General features: G+C 36.8%; 1 protein-coding gene across 27 annotated transcripts in view; it reads left to right on the top strand.

The window, feature by feature from the left end:
* Window positions 1-24,093, top strand: part of TENM2 (teneurin transmembrane protein 2) — a 1,290,011-nt gene that overhangs the window by 84,958 nt on the left and 1,180,960 nt on the right. For all 27 annotated transcript variants that reach the window (XM_085001825.1, XM_085001822.1, XM_085001814.1 and 24 more), the window contains one exon: window positions 12,036-12,149. The gene's annotated coding sequence lies outside the window, so the exon portion shown is untranslated. The remainder of the gene's footprint in view (window positions 1-12,035; window positions 12,150-24,093) is intronic.

Raw genomic sequence — 24,093 nt, 5'->3', positions numbered from 1 at the left:
TCATTCAATCCTTTTTCTAGAAGCAGGTGACTTTTTACACATTTCTTATTGGTGAAGCAAGTACAAACTGAATTCTTGTGTTAAATGTGTTTACTTTTGCACCAAAACCAGTAATACAGACAGTGTGTTTCAATTAAAAGGAACCCTGGAGCAAAAATGTGTTACAGTCAGGGGTAGAAGCAGAGTGTATCATTATCTCATAGGTACAGCAGTCAAGATAATGAACAACTAAGAAGACTGGACAATGGTAGGTGAAGGATGGCTTGTCATGGAACTGTCAATAGCATCTGAGCTCCCTTTCCATTAGAAGGTGCCATCCAATTGCACGGATTTGCCGAGCAGCTGGGAGGAAATAACTAAAATAAAAGGGGCCTGGTAGCACTTAGTAATTTTAAGCCTGAATTAATTGTTTTCCATATTATCCGAAGGCTTACATCAATGATTTCGTTGTTTAATCCCTCTTATTTTGTGAGTCGGTGGTCTGGGTTTATCCTCTGTTGCCTTAACCTTGAAACAGAAATTCCTCAAGGATTTTTCCTTTGAAGGTTTGTTGTTGTTGTTGTTGCTATTATTCTTTAGTTTGGAGTGTACTATTCGAATAAGGTCCAGAATTCTGTCCCATTAGGGCACTTTTTATAAGTTATAATGAGAGATGGGTTGAAGATGTGTTGGGTTTACATCAACAGGGTTTGCTACTGAACTGAGTCCAAGAGTAAGCATCCCCCGTAGAGAAAAGCTAAATAACAGGCCAGAAGGATTGTGAATAAAGAATAAGGTTGGATTTCAAATGAAAAATTCACTTAATGGTATAAATCCAAGAAGCACTGAAAAAAAAATCTTTGTCGGGTGATGGAAGGGATGAAGGAATAGTAAGTATAACTCCTCTGGGTTCATTTATTCATCCATTCAGCATGTATTGGATATCCACTTCATTCCAGGTGGTGTTCTAGGTCCAGGGGACAGGGGGATAACAGGCAAGTCCTCTGCTCTCATGTAGGAAGGCAGATAAGAGGCGGATAAATAAATGAATGCAATGATTTCACATTGCAGTAAATGAAGTGAGGAAAATAGAACAGACGATTGTGAGAGAGTGACTAGGGGGTCCAGGGAAGCTGCTCAGTAACAACCTCTTTGAAGAGAAAGCATTTTCAATCCAGAGGGAGAAGAAGCTAGAAGATGGAGATCTAAGTGGATTCGAGTATAAATAGAAGGATACAGGAAGAAGCTACAATCTTCCAAGCTTCCTCTTTAGTGCTTAAATGCAACCTTTTCCCCCTAAACACTCAGAGTCCCTCCCAGGTATAGATGTCAAAATCTTTTTAGTAAGTCTAGTGGTTTCTTCCTTCCTAAATTTTCTAGAAATGTTCAAATTTGTAGACATACTATAGATTGCTGTAAAGTAGCTCAGGAATTTTTAATCATTTTAGTTCTCGTATAAGAATCTCTGCTCTCAAAACATTAGGCAGTCTTATGTCTGTTCCTGGAGCCACCATTGTTCATCCAGAGATAAAACCTTGGGTCTTATAGATTCTGTGTATACCATGCATGCTCAGTGCCAGGCACAGAGTAGATATCCTATGCATGTTTTCTGTGTAAAAGAGGTAATGGGAAAGAAAATATCAAAGGTCAAGCTTTTAAGTCATGTTCTCATGAATAGTCCCTAGTATACTTCCAGGAGTTGACAAGCTTAAGGTCTGGGATAGATTTCAAAAGAGCAAGGTGATTTCAGAATTCCCGTCATGGTTCAGCTGAAACGAATCTGACTAGCATCCATGAGGATGTATGTTTGATCCCTGGCCTTGCTCAATGTATTAAAGATCTGGTGTTACCCTGAGCTGTGGTGTAGGTCACAGACCACTCGGATATGGTGTTGCCATGGCTGTGGTGTAGGCCAGCAGCTATGGCTCTGATCCGACCCCTAGCCTGGGAACCTTCGTATGCTGTGGGTGCGGCCCTTAAAAAATACCAAAAAAAAAAAAAAGACTAGGGAATTTAAAAATTCTTAGGTCTCATTGTTAGACACCCTCTTTCAGTGCATCTGGAGTGATAACCTGTGCGTCTGATTTTTTTTTTTTAAAAAAAAACCCTACAGTTGAGTCTTATCCGTAAGCAGTTTTGGACTTAGGAAGGGAGGCAGGGAAGAAACTCAGGTGGATACTTTCCAAGGCTTCCTTGTTTTTTTGCTGTTTTTACTAATTTATACTTTTAGTAAGTTGTGTGTTGAATTAGCACCAAAAATCAAGATTATTTAAGAGTATAGCAGATCAAGTAAAGGTAATTTTTTTTTGTTTAAACTCAAAATTCAGAAGCCAGATGGGGCAAGATACAGGTCTTTTCTTTTGAAATATGTCCGCAATCGGCCAGTCTCTACCAGCTCCCAAGCCTACCAGGAAATCGGTTCTCTTAATAGCCAGAAAGTTATACAAATTGAAACATATTTAATCGTGTCTTTATTCACATATTGAAAGCTTGGAGTAGTTAGGATTTTAGAGTTCAACTTTTTCCCCCTATTAAGTGCCAGCCGGGCGAGTTGCATTAATGACTGTGGTTATGTTTGAATGTAAATGGGGGACATCTGGCGATATCAGGAGATCAAACGTTGGGAGTCGGCATGATGACTCTCATCTGTTGTCACCCAGCAGGTGTAATGGATGGCAGGCATGTGGGCTCTTTGCCCAAGTTAATGTACAGACCTAACATATCGAGGGGAGAAGTTTCCTTTGTAATTTTAAAGCATCACAGCGCAAGATAAGTGTATGGGAAGGGTGGGGGAGGGACAGGTGGGGCGGGTACTCTGCACCGCACCTATTTCTTTAGTAAAATTGCTGCTTTCTAGCTTATAGGCATTTCCCTTGTCCCGTTTCAACAAACTTCCATGGCCCAATTTGTTATTCAAAAATTTATGGAAAATGTATGTTAAAGTGAAAAGGGTACACTGTGCAGAAAAGGGAAGCAGCTTGTAAGCATATCATTATGTGTGAGCCATGGGGCCTGCAGATGGCACTTCTACTCAGAAACGAGAGCGGTGCCAAGAGCTAAACTCTAAATACATTTAAATCACATATCTTTACTTAAAAATGGAGTATTTGGGAAGGAAAAGCAGATGATATTTAAGTACACAAGTGGTATTCTTTTGTTCCTCATATAATAGAGCCCTTTACAAAAGTCCTCGCCTTCTAAGTGTGTAGTAAGCCTTTGATTCCTCAAATTCCCCAGCGGATTTAGTGGCAGTGCACGGCTCAGTTCTTAATAGGATTAACCATTGAGGTAGTACCTTGCAAGGAGAACAACTCTTCAAGTCTCCTTACAGTTACTGAAAATTAAAGGATTTGTTTTGATTACTGTGTTCAATGCTAACAGCAAACCTTTGTTTTGCGCATTAGAAATAGTAACAAAAAAATTATCATGACATACGGGCTTCTTATTTTAATTGAAAATAAATTTAGTTTGTCAACGGTGCCAATCTTTAATTAATTAGGGGGAGGGTAGCGAAAGAGATGAAGGCATTTGTTTGCTACTTAATGTAATGATTTTCAGGCAATATATATATTTTTAATACAGTAATCATTCTGGTTTCTTTCTTAAGGTGTGGTTGTATTTACTCTTCTCAGAGAATTTATATTTTAAAGGGCACGGTTCATGTTGGTGAAATGAATGCAGTAAATAACCAATTCATTTTTGTTTCTTCTGGCAGAGCAGCGTTATTTTCCACTAGCACCTTATACAGAGAGTACTTTAGCCCTGAAATTAATTGTGATTTGGTATCCTTAATTTTTATTGATGCCACTAGATCTGACAGCACTGTGACTAAGATAGGCATTATTAAAAATTTAGAACATAATATTTTATTTTCAATTCCTAACAGCTTCATCTGTTTAGTGATTGCACTTTTAGAAAATCCAAAATATAATTATATCTATATGACATTTGGAATATGGGATTTTTAATTTTCAAAATATTGCAAACACATGTTATTGCCACATTTCTCTACCTCCTTTTCCCTCTTTTATTCTGAAATACTGAACCTAGAGTAAATCTCTTCTAGTTCTAAAGGCCTGTCATGAATTGATATGTATGTGTATGTGAGATAGAAAATATAGGGTGTGTGTTTGTGTGTACCCATGTGTGAGTAGTATGTCTGACAGGGAGAAATATGAATTTTTAAAAATATAATTTCATTATTTTCAGCCAACTGTAGGTAAAACATAGTGATGGCTGATAAAGTGTTGATAAATAGAGGTCCACTGGCAGTTATTCTTAATGCAAAGACATTAATTAATTATGATTTTTAGTAAACTGATTATCTCAAACTGAGTACTAATGAAGCAAATTTAAAGGTCCTTCAAAAGTTTTGGGTCACAGACTGGCTAACTGTATCAATTCTGTTGACTTTGTGTGAAAAAATTTCCTACTCTCTCTGTACTGTGAAAAATTATCATGGCCCCGTCCTGGTCAGTGTTCATGTATTTGAAAACCAAATTCCTTATAAACCAAATGCCTTAAGCTTTGTTCTTTGGTTTCTTTTGTGATTTTATAGCATTTGGTGGCATGCAGTGATGATTTGTATTCTGTGATTATTCTGTATTCCAGGTCAAGCTCTCACCAAGGATGAATGTGTTTTTATTTTTTTTCATGGTGAATCAAGATAGCATTTATTTATTTCACTTTTAAAGTTATATAGAAATATAGATGATTTACAATATTGCGATAATTTCTGCTATACAACAAAGTGATTCCGTTTTACATATATACACATACATTCTTTTTCAGACAGATTATTTTCCCACGTAGATCATTACAGAATATTGGGTAGAGTTCCTTGTGAAATAGATACACACACACACACACATACATACATACATACATACACATACATACGCATCAGGTCCCCATTGGCAAGGTATTCAATATACCTCAGTGTGTATATGCCAAGCCCAGAGTCCCAGTTCATCCCTCTACCACCGCTTATCTTCTTTGGTAATCATAAGTTTGTTTTCAAAGTCTGTGAGTCTTTTTCTATTCTGCAAGTTAATTCATTTGTGTCTTTTTTTTTATATGCCACATATAAGGGATATCATATGATGTTTGTCTTTCACTAATTTCACTTAGCAGGATAATTTCTAAGTCCATCCATGCTGGTACAAATGGCATGATTTCATTCTTTTTTATGGCTGAGTAATGTTCCATTCTGTATGTGTACCACACTTCTTTATCCATTCTTCTGTTGATGGACATTTAGGTTGCTTCAGTTTTAGGGGGTTGGATCATTTCCTAACTCTTTCACTTGTTCACTTGAATAACCCTGCTGGGGTGATGAGAATGCAGTGCTGCAAGTGAACAGGAAAAAAGTTCAGCTATCTCCATAGCAGGGAATTCACAGGTAACACTTTGAAGGTGTTGTAGGAGATAATTGAGGGGATCAGATTAGCAGGTAAATAGTTTTCTCACAGACAAGAGTTAGATATGATGATTACTATATAATAAAACCAACTGAGCAATCTGAGACATCAGTTAAAAAAAGACGGCTACCTTACACAAAGGCCAAACTCTTTCTGACCTCAAAACCGTTCTCATTCCATGGGTTAATTATTCATCTACACATATTTTAAAAAGAAAATAATTTTATGAATCTATTTATATGTTTCATTGCAAATCCAGTGCCGCAGAATATTTCAGTGTCAATCTATACTAAGCAATGTCTTTTACCCATTTTTTTTTTCTTAGAGATTTCTCAGTTTCTCCAAAGTACCTTGTACATTTCTCAGAGTAAGGGAAATAATCTTCCAAGGGTTCACAGAGACCTACAGATTTCTATTTGAACCAATTTGTCTTCGAATAATGGTATATTGTATCCTAAAGCCATTCGGCGAATAAAAACAGTCTTTATATGATCAAGCACTCTTTTGATTGCACCCTGGGCCTCCATATGAACACGATTTTATGCACTTTAGCAAAAGCAAATGAACCTCAACTATCTATGAATTAATTATAATTAGTGCCTGATTTAATGTTTTCTTTCGCATTCCTTTTATATGGATCCCTCTGAAACAAACATTATTTAGGCTGCAGTACACAATTATTAGTTCAAGTTGAAGTGATTCTGTATAAAATTGGCCTCATATTTATTCATTCAAAAAATGAGCAGGGCAAGAGTGAATATTTTATAAAACTCCAGTAATTTCTCTATCAGATAACCCTTAAGCAAAATAAGATTTGACCCTTTCAAAATTGCTTAATGAATTCGTGTTACGCAGAGTATCTTTTTAAACTTCTATCGTTTTTTTTTTCCTTTTATTAAAGCCTTTGAACATAAGCTTGGGATCACAGATTCTGCATTTGAAAATATGATTGTGTTTTGATTGGTTTGATGCATCTCTATGATAGAAACCACATATTCTGAGCAAAATTATGCCAGAATTTGACAGGTTATTGTGGAAATCTCTATGTGGGAGAGAAGATGATTTCAGTTAATTGAAATGTTATCCCAGAGTGAAAATTTCAGAGATTCCATATAGCGAGAAAAGGAAACTCTGGCCAGAAGTGGTTTTGGAGGGAATAAAACATATTATAAAATATCATTTAGAGATTATTCTAAATGTATCTTATTATTATGTGTGATGTTGGCCAGATTCACCCAACACTGTGCTCTGCTAATTAATCTCTAACATAATACATGACAGTTCTATAATCTATTTATCACAGCTGCTGGTGGGCCTTCAGATCCTAGGGAGGCTTCAGGGACCTCCGGATGTATTGAAATATTTTCTCAGGGCTCTCTTCTCAGATCCAACTTACTGGCTTGAGAATATCAATGAATTTCAAATAGCGTTTGTGATTAAACCACTCTCTTGCTCCACTCTACAAATTTGCCATAAAAGCAAATAAAATGTGAGTTTCCCCCAACCTACCCTGAAGCCTGAGGAGCACACCCCCCACCCCGGTGGTACATTCTGCACAGCAGATTGACTTCATGCTCCCCCCATGGTAAAAGATGAGATGCCTTGAACAACCATAACTTTCTCAGAGTACAAACACTTCTTTGCACACAGCAGTGTTATATTTTAGGTTGTTCGTGTGTAAAAGCTTTGCTATTTATGTGACTTTTGATGTGCCTTTCTTATGCATATGAGTTGATGGCAAGATTTTAGAGGTTGGCTTGCAGCTCACCCTTTAATGCACCTTCTCAGTGGCTGACCACAAGTATCCAAACGTGAATACAATGATTTCTTGGTTAACTACTCGCATCTTTTTAGGGAAGGGCTGTCCAAAAGAAATATAATGCAAACCCCATATGCTATTTCACATGTTCTAATAGACACATTAAGAACAGTTAAAAGAAGCTGGTAAAATTAATTATGTTAATATATGTTATTTAATTCAATAGATCAAACATTATCTCTTCAATGTGTAACTGATATAAACATATTATTGAGATAGTTTACATCTTTATACCAAATCTGTGAAATCATGCGTGTGTCTTACATTTACAGCACATGTGATTGCAGACTAGCCACATTTTGATTGCTTGGTAGCCAATAAAGAGTTTAATGTACTATCTGATACATGATCCATTAATTATTTGTCAAGCAAATGAGTGGTACTAGCTGACTGGTTTCAGTATATCCAGATCAATTAATAATTTTCTGCATCATAAAAATATTTTATTACAAGTCCAAATCAGATGCCTCATTATCAAATTTCCTTATGAAATAGTACAGAGATCTCTTATTTGGACTTAGAATATTCCTTGTTTGAATAAGACTGAAGTTCCTAACATTTGTGAGAATAGTAGACTGCAAAATGGCTTGAGTATTCTGAAATTCATTCATTTGAACTTTTCATTTCATTTTCTTCTGCTGTGTGGAATGAAACTCATGTCATATTTTTATGTTTGTGGAGTCTTGATTTTTATTCATTAGAAAACAGTTAATTAATTTGCATTTATTCATTTCCCATTCCTCACACTGTAATATCATTCTCTGTATATCTAAAGGGAAATTTGTTAATATTTCTTTTAAGCCTATAAACTTAATTTCCATTAAGGGAACTGGTAGTTTGAATTAAGATGACAATATCTTGCAAGTTTTATTCCTATTGTTTGACTTTTTATAGGTGTGTCTATATAATTTTATTGTGTGATATTTGCATAAAATATGTAGGTCAGTATTTGTTTAATTTTTCTGATGTATATGTTTAATGGTAGAAAATTCTATCTGAAAGATACAAATTGAGGCATCTCTAAATGACTCCCCAATGTAAATAATATTTAATTGAATTGCTCATCTTATACTACTTCTAAAAGGAATATTTAAACTTCTCAAATTTCCTGTAAACATTAAATGAAAAGTTAAAATAATTTGGTTGAATCAATAGTGCACCCAGATTAACTGTCATCCATAATCTAGAAAGATTATTAGAGACATTTCTATTAGAGAAGAGGGTTTGGAATAAAAATAGATGGGTGGCATTTTCTTATTTATGCACTTTTTTGGTATTCCATGTGAATTTATTTATGGAGATATTTCTAGAGGAGTCCTCACCAACATGTAAGCTGCAGTTATCACGGTTGACATGCTTTTGAATGACTTTTACAACTTTGTTTTTATTTAACTGTGCCTTTTTTCTTCTAACAGAGATATTATAAAAGAATATTCAAAAATAAATTTGAAAATGTGCATTTAATTATAGTCACATAACGTCTCATATATAAATTCTAACAGAAATTTATATTTTAGATAAAAATATAAAAATTAGGGTTGGTTTAGTTTTATTACAATTTAAATAATGAGGTATTTTATTTCAGTCAATAAATTATTCTTTGACATATTAATATAGATGGAAACTTAGTAAATAACATTTGGTAAATGTATTGCCTTAAAGTATACATCATTTGTTACTGAATATTTGGTAAGTGAAATATGCTGGTCAAAAAATCATTTCCATTTATCCAGTTGACAGATATTCATATATAATAAAATATGGGATAAATCTGATACTCCAGAAAATGGATTTTTATATAATTCTATTGCACTAATAAAAAAAGTACTATAAAATAATAGCTAGTATTTATTAGGTACCAGTCATTAAGTGAACTATCTAGGTAATTTTTACAACAACCCTTTAAGTTAGATGTTATTATTACCCCTATTTTACCCAGGAGGAGTCTAAGGAACATAGAAGATTAAAATTTGTCTTAGAACCCATGGCTATTAAGTGTATTTATCACATTTTAAGCCCACACAGTTTAACTGTAGAACCTAGTGATTTATTAATCATTGTGCTTTACTGAATATACTATGTACAATGACCATGCCTGTCTTTATTTTGCATTCTATCAGCAGACTTTTACATTTATAACTTCTAAAATAACAAAGCAGGTAACCTATCTCTTGCCTAAAATCAACAGCTACCTTTTTATTACAGAGAATTCCTAACATCTTTAAATTTGCGATCCAGCCGAAACAAATATTGGACTCAAGTGCAGTCTTTTTTTTTATTTCAATTTTAATTTTTTCCATTATAGCTGATTTACAGTGTTCTGTCAATTTTTTACTGCACAGCAAGGTGATCCAGTCACACATATGTATATACATTCTTTTTTTTTCACATTACCATGCTGCATCACAAGTGACCAGACATGGTTCCCAGTGCTATACAGCAGGATCCCATTGCCTATCCATTCCAAAGGCAATAGTTTGCATCTATTAGTCCCAAATTCCCAGTCCCTCCCACTCCCTCCCCCTTCCTCTTGGCAACCAAAAATTGTTCTCCAAGTCCATGATTTTCTTTTCTGTGGAAAGGTTCATTTGTGTCAAATATTAGATTCCAGATATAAGTGAAATCATATGGTATTCGTCTTTCTCTTTCTGACTTGCTTGATCAAGTACAGTCTTATCTATAGGTCCAAAGACAAAGGTCAGTGACCTGCCCAAGGCTGGACAGTTAGTCAGTGGGAAGACATACAAGTTCCATATGCTTCTGCTATTGAGGCTTACTTTTATAACTTGGTACTCTTCCTAATTATAAAAGTGATTTTTGGAATCCCCATTAGTGATTCTTCTTCAAAATATTCTTGCAATTTTACTTAGTAATAAAATTGTTAAATTGTGGCTCTTATTAGCATTAAAAACTAATATTCAAGAGAGATTAAAGGATCAGAACTGCACAAGTGAATAAACAGACTTGATTATAAGGACACCTAATTATTACAAGGTAGGATATAATTAAGTGCTAAAGTTGTACGATATAAAGACAATAAAAGCTGCAGAGTTTCTAAGGAGGAAATCAAAGAACCATATTGCTTTGCTGGGCTCTGATTGCCAGCTTGAAAAACTGAAAAAAATAAAACCTAATAAAAACAAAGCAAGTTTACATAAGGTCTTACAATTCTGTCTAATCTTGTGAGTTTGTCTTTTAAAGACACATAGACTCCATCAGACAATTCTACTATCATTTCCCTATAATCAGATTATCAAAATACCAACAACAAAAAAAAAAGCAAGCTAGCAGAGCAAGGCAAGCAGAATTGAGATTAGAATTTGTTGTCTGTCTATTGTGTTCCAAAAACATTTTCTTTCCCTCTCCCTACGATTCACTTTTGTGCAGTAGGTATTTTGCCCCTGCTCCCATTTTACAGACATGTAAACTGAGGCTCAGAGGTTCTGAGGAACCTTGTGTGAGATCATTGTCATTAGTGACAAAGACACAATTCAAATTCAGGTCTGCTCTGATTTAAATTCCATACTCTCCACTGCTTAATGGCAAGCCCTCTTACTGTCTAGAAGATCAGGAAACTAGCCCCTAATATGCATTCCGTGGGACCAGGAGTCTCATTGGAGGGCTGAAAGGCTTTACAGAATGTCAGAGATGAAAGAGGCATCAGTCTGAAAAATACCTCTTGCCTTGTTAGGACTGTGGTACCTAGCTGTGGCCATGTCTGAGCACTAGAGATTGGCTGTGCCAGACTGGCTCCTTCCTGCTCACCGTCTCTGCTGCCTGAGAACCTGCCTGGATAATACTGATTGGAGAGGGGCTCGTTTTTACATGTGGAAGCCTCCATTTAGTGTTCAGGATGAGAATGATGGGAACAAAACTGGAAAATTAGAACCATTGGTTTTCATCTGTTGTCACTCTTTGTGGCCCTCTCCTTGCATGTTTGCATTGTCTGTGAAATCCCTTTGCAAACTTGAGAAATCTCCTTGTGCCTCCATCCTTGCCCCGGGGAGAAGGGAGCCTGATGAATAGCGAATGCATTAATTTGTGGACTTTTTTCTAAAGGGGGATGGGTGTGTACATTTTTTTAAAAGAGTTAATCATTAGGAAATAGGCACACGATCTCTGTTGATAATTTTAAACATGTGGGCTTGGAGTGGTGGTAACAGAAATGACAACACTGACAGTGGACATGTATTGTGGGGTGCTATTATATCCTAGCGTTTAGGTAATAAAAGCTCAGTTTATCTAAAGCTGTGCTGGAGTCAGGGGACACCTGATATATAATATAGTCCCATATCCTATTGACTGTGGCATCAGCTAGCAAGTGTTTAAATTTGAAAGTTGGCAAAATAATGATCAAATTGTATGGATGAGCAAACGATACATTTTAAGATGAAATAAATCATTTGTAAATGTGAAGAGCAGGCTTCAAATCTGTATATTACTAGAAAGATACATTTGAACTATTCTCCCATTCTCATACTGTGCATTTCCATGTTTATACTATAAACAGCATTGCCTCTGAAGGATAACAAATGGGCCTGCTATTGTGGAAATCTTGTATCTTAATGGGAATGGTGTTCCATAGTCAAAATGACTGAACCAATTAATGTGTTTTATACCATATTTTAAATTCCTCTATTGAAAGATATTTGGAAGGGTAAGGTGTACAATTAAGCTAATTTAGCTTGTAATCCAACTTCCCTGCATTTTCAAGATATATGATATTTATTTACATTTTTAATTCTTTTTTGTGTTATGTGCTCATTTGAATCTTATCTATTTTCTTTTCTTTTTCTTTTTTTTTTTTCTTAAAACAGTTACATCCAGCTCTTTATTGCCTGAGCAGTCTGGGGCTTGCTTCGTCACTTGGCTTTGCTTCGGAGCACTCCTGTAGAGCTCTCTGAATTGCACAGTGAAGATCCACCCTTTTGGTGAGTGGAATCATACTACAATTTTGTGTTTTGCTCTGCCTCAAGTTGTGTTTGCATTGTTGACCAAAGTGCTTTCATACAGAGCACAAAATAGGGCTTTTCCAGCTCTGTGCATGAAAGTAGGCTTGACTTTTCTGTTTTCTGTTCTTTTTTTCCCTTTTTCCTTATGGACAAAAGTAATTTGTACTGTCGTTTTCTCTCTCTGAATTCTGTGATTGCCTCTCCCCCTCCCAAACCTATAGAATGACTTCACAATTATTCAGTGGTACATCTGCTTCTTATTTACCTAGATGGATTCCCCAACCCATCCCACCCCCCAATCCTTATTCCCTGGCCTCTAGGAATAATTTGGACACCACACTTTTAGTATTTGCTTATATCCTTGGAAATAAAAGGTGATGGTTGTGATTAGCTGGACTAACCAACATCTCATTGTAGTGTGTAAAGACCTTTTGAATGGAAAAATTTGGCCCTGTTGATCTGTTTAATGTTGTTAATCTCTGCAGGCAAAAGCAAAAAGGAAGCTGGCGAGTCTTTCTAATGCTCCTAGTAAAATCCTTTTTGCTTTTATTGTCCCTTAACTGGCATCCTCATCCTGTATTTTTGCAGCATCAAGCATCATATATCAAATGTCTTCCTAAGGCTTTCTTGGGCTCCGACATCCATTTTTCTCTGAAGTGTTTTGCTTTTTTCGATCTTGTTTTTATATTTTTACAAGTTAAATCGTACCAAGATGGTTCTCTTTGGGGTAGGGCAATTAAAACATTCTATGGGGACAGCTAATGCTTTATACAATTCTGATTTGGGGATGGGGCATCTGACTTGGCTAAAACCTCAGTTACAGAATAATCTCAGTGATTTGGGTATAGAGACTTTATGCCCAAGGATAAGGTATGAGAAGAGGTACAGTAGAGACTCCTAAGTGATTAGATGGATAAATGGAAAAGGTATTTGGATTAAATCCTTTTTTCTTTTTCTTTCTTTTTTTTTATTGCTTGTAAAAGTATTTTCAGTGAAAATGAAACAGAAAGTGAAGACTAGGTCTTATGTAGCTCAGGAATGGGGCTTGGCTTGAAGGGAAGGGTGGTGGTAGGAGTACCTTCATAAAGGAGGTATGTGTATTACAGTCATCCGACAGCCCTGGTTGGAACAGTCCATTTAGAAAACACTTACGGAGCAGATAATATAATGCCCGAATGGGAATCTCATGAGGCTGTAGTAACAATTAAAGTAGATGTTGCAATACGGTACTTACCCTGGTAGTCGAGCACACTCGTTTATCAGGGATAAAGGAATGTTATCAGCAGTTCTGAGTCATTTTTGCTGGCGAAGAAACTGAAGTCCAAGCAGCTTGCCTACAATCTTTCTACTCCTGCTAGTTTTTCACATTTTTCTTGCTGTCATCATATGTTTTCTTGGGTGTCTGGTCTGCGTGGCAAGAGCCTTCTATTAGAGTCTTAGAGGTTTCTTCTGAGATTTTATTGTGTTTTGACTCTAAGAATGGCATTTGACATTTGGTTTAATGACGCTCAGCCCTCCTTAACTTCCTCTGAAGCACCTTTGTTCCTAGTGGCTTGGAGGGCAGATCCAAACTGAGTTGTACCCAGGAAGCTTGATTTGGTTAGAACACATCTCTGATTTCAAGGCTGCTCACACACAGATCAGGTAACTACCTCTCCCAGGATAGTCTCCTAGTTCCACTTTCCATCTTGGAAGCTTGGGTCCATCGTAGCTTCTGTTCTTCAGGAAATAGTACCCAGTCCTTAGAAACCCATGATAAATGTAGAGTTGCCAGCTTCGGAAGAAAGAGGAGGGTGATGGAGGAACAGACCTAAGACCCTGGCGTATCTCACGCAGCCTGTATGTCATCTCCCAGAACAGGTAACACCACACTGAAGCAGTAAAGGAGGTGAGTTTGGAGGGCAGTACCTAGAAGATGGAGCCTGGTCTGGAGAAGGAGACCTGTGTTTAGGATTCCTAGAGGATTTTCCTGACCTTGTTAGATGCAACAATCACCCTCTGTTTTTTTCTTGCTCATAATCCTAAAGTTATCATCTAATCTTTTGATTAGATTTTCTGGAGAAGATGGATTTTTGGTACACGGCAGTCAGGAAAACAGGCAAAGGATAATGAGGAATAGTTTGTGGATGTAGAAAGAGGGAGAAAATGTACATGGTCTTAGGAACTCCCTTGATAATAAAAGCAAGTCTCAGAATCTCAGTGATCTGCCTCACATGCCGGCCTGAAAATTCATTATGTTCTCTCAATGTTCTCCTAAGCTTTTAACATTATCAAGTTATGGCAGCACTTTGATAATTTATTATTGCCACCAAAAATCATCTTGAATTTTGACTGAGTAACAAGCCAGTCAGTGAAGATGGGCTTGATTTGCAGAAAATTATATTAACTTTGAGAAGAAGTTCTTCATGCTAATTCTGTGGCATCATACTTTATATTCTATTGAACCTATTCTCAAGAAACACCTACCTCCTTGGAAACAGACTCTGAAACTTCTGCCTTCTGCTATTCACTCAGAATGTTATTTGCAGCCCTAATGGAATTAATGGAAATACTCTTCCAGGCTATAGGAAGCTTTATAAACTGAAGCTGATGTTTGCCCATGTTTTCAGTTTCCTCCTAGACCACCTCTGGCTTTTTTCTTTTCAGTGTAGGTTTATGCCTAAAGGTTTAAATGCCACTTTCTTCGCTCATAAGAGGTGGTGCCTTAAGGTATACAGGTTTTCTGGCCAGGGATCTACCTTAAATGTTTCTGTGTGGCTCCTTTGCTTAATTGGTAGCATATAAAATGGTTTTTACTCCATGGTGGATTCATAGAAAACACTAAATCTAAATGTATATTCTCATAGTTCTAGGACAGTCATATTTGCTTTCAAGCAGATTAGGATGAAATATAGGATGTGATTTTTGTCATCATTTAAAAAATATGCTTTGGGGCTATTTTTCACTATTTTATAAATAAAAATGAAAGAAACTTAAAAATCATAGGAAAAATCCTGATTTTGAGAGATTGCTTTTAATAAGGGCTAAACATAACCAATGTTTCTCAGTTTCTGATATTATTAAAAGAAAACCCTATTTTAGGTAGAAATTTGGGGGAAAATCCACAGACCTACAGGAAGGCTGTGTTTTTAGCAAAACATCCTGCAGTGGGTGTTGTGTGGATTTAATTCCCTATCAGGAGGATGCAAGTGACATTTTTCACTTTTCTTTCCATTTAAAGAGTTCATAATAATCACTATGTACTGAATATATGTGACCAAATCTCTTTAAAAAATAAGATTAACACATTTTTCAATAGCTTAAAATCCATTTCTATGCAAGAACTGAAATTATTAGCACCATTTTGAAAGTATTACACTGAGCTCTTTTTCCCCTTTTCTTTTTTTTTTTTTTGCAGAGAAACACCCTTTAATACTCAATATCTAACCTTTAAAATGAGTGTATTTTGAGATTTTTTTTCCCCCACATTACATGCCTGAGTTGCTTCTTAACATTGTGAGATTTACAACAGGTTTTCTTTAAATATTTCACAATCTCTCAGATAAAGTCATGCAATATTACATATTTCGCAAAATATTTTCTTGAAATTTTAAAGAAAAAAATAGAACATCTATAATCAGAACTAATACATGATGCATATGGTATTTTACTATAACAATTATGAATAGATAAAAGAAGAAAGGAACAGTTTTTAAAAGCATATCATGTACCGCATTTAAAAATATTTTCTAACAAGAATCATTTTATATAACATAAAAAAAGCCTTCTTTAATCTTAGAATCTGAGGTTTCAAGAGGTTAAATATTGTGCTCAAGTTTGCGTAGTTAGGAAGAAGAACGGTGTGTTTTGGTCTGATTAGTGACAACCTTTTTGCACTAACAATCACTAGATAGCATTATAGTACCATGCTTGGGGTTCATTTTAAAATAGCCAAATCACCAACAAAATGCACAAAAATGTAAAAATGTGGCACTAAAGAGACAATGAAAAAGATATTTATGATATGAGTACTGAAACAATGAGGTGGTTGCCTTGTTTCCTCTCATCTGGGACGACGGGCGTCGGGTGATTCAAAGTTTCTACTGCTCTGTGCATGATGGTGAAAGTGCCAGGAGTCTTGATTTTAGAGTCACAAAGATCTTTAGTTCCTCTGTAAAAAGAAGCTCAAAGTGGATAAACTTATGTTCAATAATTAATGTTTCAGTATTTTATCTTATTCAGAAATGATCTAGATATTGGATGAATATTCATCATTTAACTTATCTCAGTACAGACGGTCGGTCCCGACTTAGGATGGTTTGACTTTCAAGATTTTTCATCTTTATGACGGTGCAAAAGAGATTCACGTTCATTTGAAACCAGACTTTGAATCTTGAATTTTGGGCTTTTTTGAGATAGCATATGTAGTAAGATACTCTCCCATGATGCAGGGCAGCGGCTAAGAGCCAAGCTCCCAGTCAGCCTTGCACTCATGAGAATCAACAACCAATACACCTACAACCACTCTGTATCTACACATCCAAGCTGTTTTGCCCTTTCAGTACAGTACTCTGTAAATGAATGAGATATTTAACTCCTTTTTATAAAATAAGCTTTGTGTTGGATGACTTTGCAAACTGTAGGCTAATCTAAGTGTTCTGACTACGTTTAAGGTAGGCTCAGGTAAATTATAATGTTTGGTAGGTTAGGGTATTAAATGCATATTCAACTTACATTTTTAACTTGCAGTGGATGTTTTAGAACATGACCCTGTCTTACGTCAAGGAAGATCTTTATAACTTTAAGGTTTCAAGTCACCAAAAATATTTGGAAACTGTTTGTAAATTATTTTTAAGTATATATTCCATAAAGCATAATTTTTGTTGAAAAGTTCATTTATAAACTTTATCTTAAATCTGTTTAACTTACTTATTCTCAACAAGTATGTTTAGATTAGATTTCAGGAGACATTTAACAGACAACCATCTTCTTTAGTTATCTTTCTTGCTGACAAATTCTATAACAGAGATAACATGAGCTTATCTGTTAGTAAGCCAAGGTAGAATAAAAGTATTGTTTAATATTGATAACACTAAAAACGTGCCTGTCTTAATTAGACCAACAAACTGAAACTAGGTCTTATTTACTAAACATTAGTTTGGATCATGTAAACTTGAAAAATAGATTGGTTAGTTTCTACGTTCCTAAGAGTACACTTGATTTATATAAACAATTACATAGAGCTCATTACAAATCAGTTTTGGCAATATCATCTAGAGGTAGAAAAATATCACACAGATATAACATACATACATAGACATCTATAAACTTAAAAAAGCAGAGCTCTTACAGCTCTCACTTTAAAATTTTAGCCATGAGAAAAGTAAGATAATGCAAGCTCACTAGTTTATAGAAGAACCGATGAATCCAAATTGTGTCTCTGGCATATAGAATAAATTCAGGAATAAGCTCAGATATTCGTAGAAAAGACTTTTAAGATTTTTCATTCACCTGATTTCCAAATAGTTTCTTTTTTTTTTTTTTTTTCCTAATAAGAATTACCTTCCTGAAGTTTGCATTTCAAGATTCTGAGTTGCTAAATAAGACCAGGTAGAACATTTACATCTCAAAGGCACAGAGAAAGGATTTAAGTTTCTCAGAAAAGGGATTTTGTTTCTTAAATCCAGATTTTTACAATATCCATAAGCCTTTCAGATGAATGGATGGGGTTTGGGGATTGGTAAAAAGGATAAATGGGCTTTGAATTTTTTTTATAGTCACCTTTCTGTTATTGTAAAGACTAGATTTCTAAGACAAATACAAATAAAACTGTTTTTAATTTCTCAAAGAACTGGATTGTAACCTGACTGATATCCAGAAATCAACCCAGCAATCCAATTACATCATCCTCAATTTGTTTCTTTATATCAGGAAAAATAGCTTCAACAAAGATGGAAATCAAAAACGCCTATGTTCTAGATTCAGAGCTGTGAGTCCTTGGAATGTTTTAGTAAATTCTTCCATGGTAGTTTCAGAATGCTTTTTTTCCCTCTGTTGGTCCACACTTGTGTTTTAGCGCTAGGAAGAAGCCCTGATAAAAAGTTCTATAAGCCTCTGAATATCGATTTCTAATTTGGCCAAATTCTGACCATACGGCTCTCGAAAACAAAATCTTTTGAATCTTGTTAGGTTTCAGCCTGAACAAACAGCCAGTATTCCTGGCAGTACTGGACAGTCCCATGAGCACTAGAGGCATCCCCATAGCAGACGCAAAAGATAATACCCTCCAAGGATCCAGAAGAACTCAGTCCTGCTGAGAGCCAGTAACGCTAGAACCCTAGCTGCATTTCTTTCCGGCCAGATTTTGGGCGTTCCCAACTGGCCTGCTGCCAAGTCAAGTTTTCTGGACAGAAAATGAAACAAGAGTCTGTGGGTATCCCTGGGTGAGATGGGACCCACAATCAATGTTAATCCGAGCTTGGAAAAAAGGGACTGTGTGCCCTTTTACTCTCCTCTCTAGATCAGGCAACAGTGATAGGCTTCGGGGAGAGCCGGCTTTGCCAGCCTCTGCCAGCTTTTCCAGGATCCCATCTAGGTTTGAGAGTGAGTGTGGCATCCCAGCAGGTCTCATCCTGGTCACCAGAAACTGTAGAGGAAAGAATAATAATTTTGCCCCTCTACCCTTTGTAGGAATTGCCTGCCCGAGAGCCCTTGTTCTCTAGGGCACCTCATACGTGGATAAGCTTATCTATGATGGTCAAAAAGTTCTCATCATCCAAAAGCTGACGTAAGAAATCAAAAAAAGGAGCAGAGGGAAGAAGGGAAGGAAGAGAGGGTATTCGCATCCTTCTTCCGTCAACCTTTAGCTATTTAACCTGGAGAAGGGTGTTTAACATCTGAGTCTCACTTTCTTCATCTGTAGAACCAGACAGCGGCAGTTCCTGGATAACGTCACAGCAGATGTTTCTAAGTGGTTACAGTGAGGGTCCTGCATGGTCGTTGGTGTGTGACAGGCCCGCAATAGGCAGCCCTGGTTATTATTCTGCGGTGTGTTTATCGAATCCCCAGCCATTATTCACAACCAACCTGTGCCATCCATTCTCAGGTGCTTTCCCTTTGCATGCTGCCCACGATGAGAACTGCGATGATAACTCTTTCCTCTGAATTTCATATTACATCTTATATATTTTCTTTAAAGCACAAACTTGTATTTCTGGTGTAACTGATACTTTAAGAAAGCAAAAAAAAAAAAAAAAAAAAAAAAAAAAGACTTACACACTTGTTTACCACAGTATTAAACAGACTATAGTCTCTTAAAAAAACATACAAAACATTCAGTGGATTAATTTTTTTCTCAATTAAGCATTACATGAAAGGTCATGTCAGCTGAACCTAAGAAGGTGAATTCAGATCTAAGCCGTGGTGGAAAAAATAGAATTGGAGCCGCTCAGTTTCAGTTTCTTCTGCAAAGTGGCATTAAAGTGGTTTGCCCAGGGGTGCAAAGTAAATGGTAAATCTGGAAACAAGGTCTCTCTGACTTAGAGCTGAGGTTTGATCAGTGACTGCCTTTAAACTTGGCAGGTCTAAGAGCTCGAGCATGTTACTAACTTTTTAGGGCTGCAGGTTCCCTCACAGGCTGTTAGAGCCAATCGGTTATCCTGTATAAAAGTGCTTAAAACAGGCTGGGTTCAGAGTAAGCACTTCAATTTTTGTTGTTGTTATTTTAATTATTATCATTGGCAGCAGCGGCAGCAGCAGTAACGTCATCACTGTTTTTGTTATTATTATAGAATTCTTACCAAAAAAGCAAAGGTGATACAGGGCATTTAGGTGATTAATACAGCAGTGAAACAGGGAAATAGAACAATGAGGATGTGATTCCCATTTTAAATTTCTCAGTACTTCAGGAAAAGCATCTCAGTTTCTATCTACTCCGGTTTTTAACAACTCCCTTAAACTTGCTCTTTTCTCTATTTTAGAAGAAAAGATAGCAGGCTCGGACTCGGAGCTTTCCTTAGCTAACTGTATTTAGTTTGAAAGGAGGAGTGTTTTAAAAATGAAATTTATTTTTACAGCTACCTTTCAGTCATAGCCAAAAAATAGGTTTTTTTTTTTATGTTTAAGTCTTTTAAAGTTGACTTTTAAAATAGTGTTTAAAAAACAAAAATTCTTCAAGATAAGTAAAACTATTAAGAGATAACACCAATGATAGGAGATGGTGACCACTGGGAAGGTAATAATGGAAGTGTGGTTGGAAATGTTGCTGTATAAAAATCTGGCAAAAAAAAAAAAAAGTGTTGTGAGCAAACCCCACAGAGGAATCCCTGTGACCAAAATTGAGGGTTTTAACTGGAGAACTGGTGGAATATAAAGTTCCTTTTTCTTTTTTCACCATGGTGTGATGAAAATGTGGGTACACCATGGTGTGTACCCATCGTGGTACAGTGGAAACGAATCCAACTAAGAACCATGAGGTTGCGGGTTCGATCCCTGGCCTTGCTCAGTGGGTTAGGGATCCAGTACTGCTGAGAGCTGTCGTGTAGGTTACAGATGCAGCTTGGATCTAGCGTTACTGTGGCTCTGGCATAGGCTGGCAGCAACAATCTCTATATGCTGCGGGCGCAGCCCTAAAAAAACAAAAGACCAAAAAAAAAAAAAAAAAAAAAAAAGAAAGAAAGAAAATGTGGGTCAGGGAGGTGCACTAGTCTGTAGACAATTATTGGGAAATCTCTACCTTAAGCCACAGACTACTTCATTTGGTGATTTAAATTAAGGAAATCTTTTTGGAATAGCCCACTTGATTCAGACTTCTCACCTTAAGAAACAAAGCTCCTAGCAGACAGTTGCTGTGTATGGATTCCTTTTTTTTTTTTCTTTTTTTTCTTTTTCTTTTTTTGGGGCCACACCTGTAGCATATGGAAATTCCCAGGCTAGGGGTCGAATCGAAGCTGTAGCTGCCAAACTACACCACAGCCATAGCAATGCCAGATCCAAGCTGCATCTGCAACCTATATTGCAGCTCATGGCAACACCAGAACCTTAACCCACTGAGTGGAGTGAGGCCAGGGATATAACTCATGTCTTCATGGATACTAGTCAGGTTCATTACCACTGAGCCACAAGGGGAACTCCCAGCTTCCATATTCCTCAGTCCCTGAGACCTAACCAATGCTTTCAACATTATAAATTCTCCACAGTTTCTGAATTCTGTCTACTCCTTTACTGAGTTCATTTTATATTTGTGTGATTTCATCTAAAAACTGATGGGATTGGCCTGGAAAGAATAAGTGAATTAATTGAAAAGGTAATAGATAGGTGACCTTCAGTAAGGTCTCCAGTGTCACCGTAGAAGTGTTTTGGAGACCCATCACTGTCAGATGAAACATTGGTAGCACAAATTGAGATGTTAAATTGATTTAAGAGCCCCTCATGGACTGATAATATGACTCCTGGGGCTTACAGAAGAAGAAATGTTGGTGACCACTGAGTTTCCTTAAAGGACCCCATCAGTTTTAACTGTCAGGAGTCTTCATGCATTGCCAGCAGTGGAGTGGAAAGCACATTGGTAGGGCAATGGGGAGTGAAGAGATTAAGCTCCAGCATAGCGGCATTGCTATTCTAACAGGACATGGGGCAGGATGATTCCTGAGACAAATAATTCTCTACTACATTCTGTGTGCTGCTGAAACTCAGCCTCTGTCCACCCACCAGTGCTGAATAGACACACGAAGACAGAGTTTTGGGTGAAGGAGAAAAAAAAGAGAGAGAGAGAGAGAGCTTTTATTGTTTTGTCAGACAAAGGAGGTCCTAGCAGGCTAATGTGCCCCCCTTTGGGGAAGAATTGCAGAGAGTTTTATTGTCTAAAAGGAGAAAAAGGGAGTTTCAGGTAAGAATCAGGATTGGGGCAAACATGCATTCTTCTTTTGGAGAATCTTAGTCATGAAAGTTGGCATCAGGAGATCTGGGCATGAGCATAGTGGTGGTTTTCTGGGTATTGCCTTTACAGTACTTGTAAAAAGGGCACATTGATCAGAGATTAGAAGAACCTAGGAAAGTTCATGAGAAACATCATGTGTTAATAGTCTTTAACCCAGGCAGTTGTGTGAGGGTGCCTAACATTTAGCATAGAGGTGATGGTGTTTAGGGTGCAATACAGCAAGAGAGAAGCACAAGAAAGAGCTCTAAGCTGTTCAGTTTTAAAGTATTTGTTTCTAAAAATTGCATGAAGAATATAACTTTTGTCTTAGGTGTATATGATGCCTATGTCATTACCTGTGTCCCTTGAGAGGGAACCAGGCCCCTGCCTCAAGGCTGTGCCATTCTTTCCTGACTTTTCCTTCCTTGTCTTTGCATCCCCTTCCTTCCCCATCAGCCAGTGTCTGAACCTGCCCCTTGGAACTTAGGGAAGGCTATGGAGGCTGAATGAGACTCATTCCTACAAACAACAAGTGGAAGACATAGAAAGGCTTTTGTGTCCCCAGGGCCCTGCTCGATTACATGTGTAAGTTGAGGTTGTCGAGAGAAATGCTTTCAGAAAAGTTACCTAGTCTATCCCTCTTAAGCTTTCTCTTGACATCAATTGAATATAGAAGGTCATCAGTTTAGATGAGGACATATGAAATTAGCCATTTATGGGTTAATTCTGCTTTTGGTATGCTTTCTCAGGGATAAGGAATAGTTGTGGGTTTTTTTGTGGGGATATTGAGGAAGAAGACTATAGACATTTTGTAATAAAAGATGCCATGTCACGCTTTATTGTAATTATCACGCTTTCCCAAATTCACTGCAAAGCAGTGAGTCCTAACGCTTTGTCAGACACAACCCCTCTGTCTTATCTGACTAATATTTGGAAGATGTATCTATACGATATCCAGGATTTTTCCTCAGTTACCCATAAGCTCTGTATTAGAGGATGGCTCTGAAGAGGCATTTTAGTTCTTTATGGCTACAAAACAGATTGAGAATTTTCACACAATGTAGATATATTCTAGACCAAATGTTGAAATTCAACAACAACAACAATACTAATAAATTCCAGAACTTAATAACAGCGAACATATGGAGACCATGGAATATCACGAGTTGGCTCTGTTAAGGACGACACGTACATACATTATCTCATTTGATTCCTGCAACCCTCCACGGGACACTCCACGCTTGTACCTTCCATATTCCCTCAACCTTCTGTTCATTAACCCACCTTACCTGCATTTTGTTTTGCAGCTTCTCCCTCCGGACTAAGCTGGACACACCATTTAAATAACAATTCTTTTCACAATATAATTCAAGACAATCATTGTTTAATATAAAACCAAAAGACCCACAAGTGTCGGCTCTATGATGTCAGTATCAGAACCTAGGCTGATATTATGTATGATGAATGGCAACTTTCTGAGTATAATACTCACTCAGTGAGGGTCTTGCTGAGATGTTCCAGGGAAAAGACCTTATACGCATACATTTCTGTTGTGTGAGGCCCTTTGGTACAGCATTACCTCCAACTTCTTCAGCATAAGGGCCCTAGTAAATTATTTGCCTGATTCCAATATGATAGAATTATTTATTTTCAAATTTATCAATTCCAGATCATAAACTCCAAATTGCTCTTTTTGTATACTTGAAGGCCACCTTAAGTGATAAAGAAATTCCTCTGACCTTGCAGTGACTCCAAGAGACAATTCAAAGGCAAGACACAGCAGTATTCAAGAAAAAAGCTCACCATAAATTTGAATGTGCTCTAAGAGGGGGTGCTTGTCACCATGGTGATTTTATTCTTTCCTTGACTGAGCTCAAAATGAAAGGGGAGGAGTTTTCAAAGCAAAGATGCTGAAATAGGTGAAGCAAAGATCTGGCTATAATTTCTAGACATTTTTAGAAATACAGTGCTTAGTTTGAAGTTTAGGGCCTATGCTTCAAATCATGTACCTATACCATGGTTAGGTAG

Source organism: Sus scrofa, chromosome 16, assembly GCF_054392235.1.
Source record: "Sus scrofa isolate SSC_HxYL_T2T_F1_AM1 chromosome 16, Sscrofa_HxYL_maternal_Yorkshire_Landrace_v2.0, whole genome shotgun sequence".
NCBI classification, from domain to species: domain Eukaryota; kingdom Metazoa; phylum Chordata; class Mammalia; order Artiodactyla; family Suidae; genus Sus; species Sus scrofa.
Note: the sequence above shows the minus strand (reverse complement) of the source record. Positions and strands in the feature narration are given on the sequence as shown.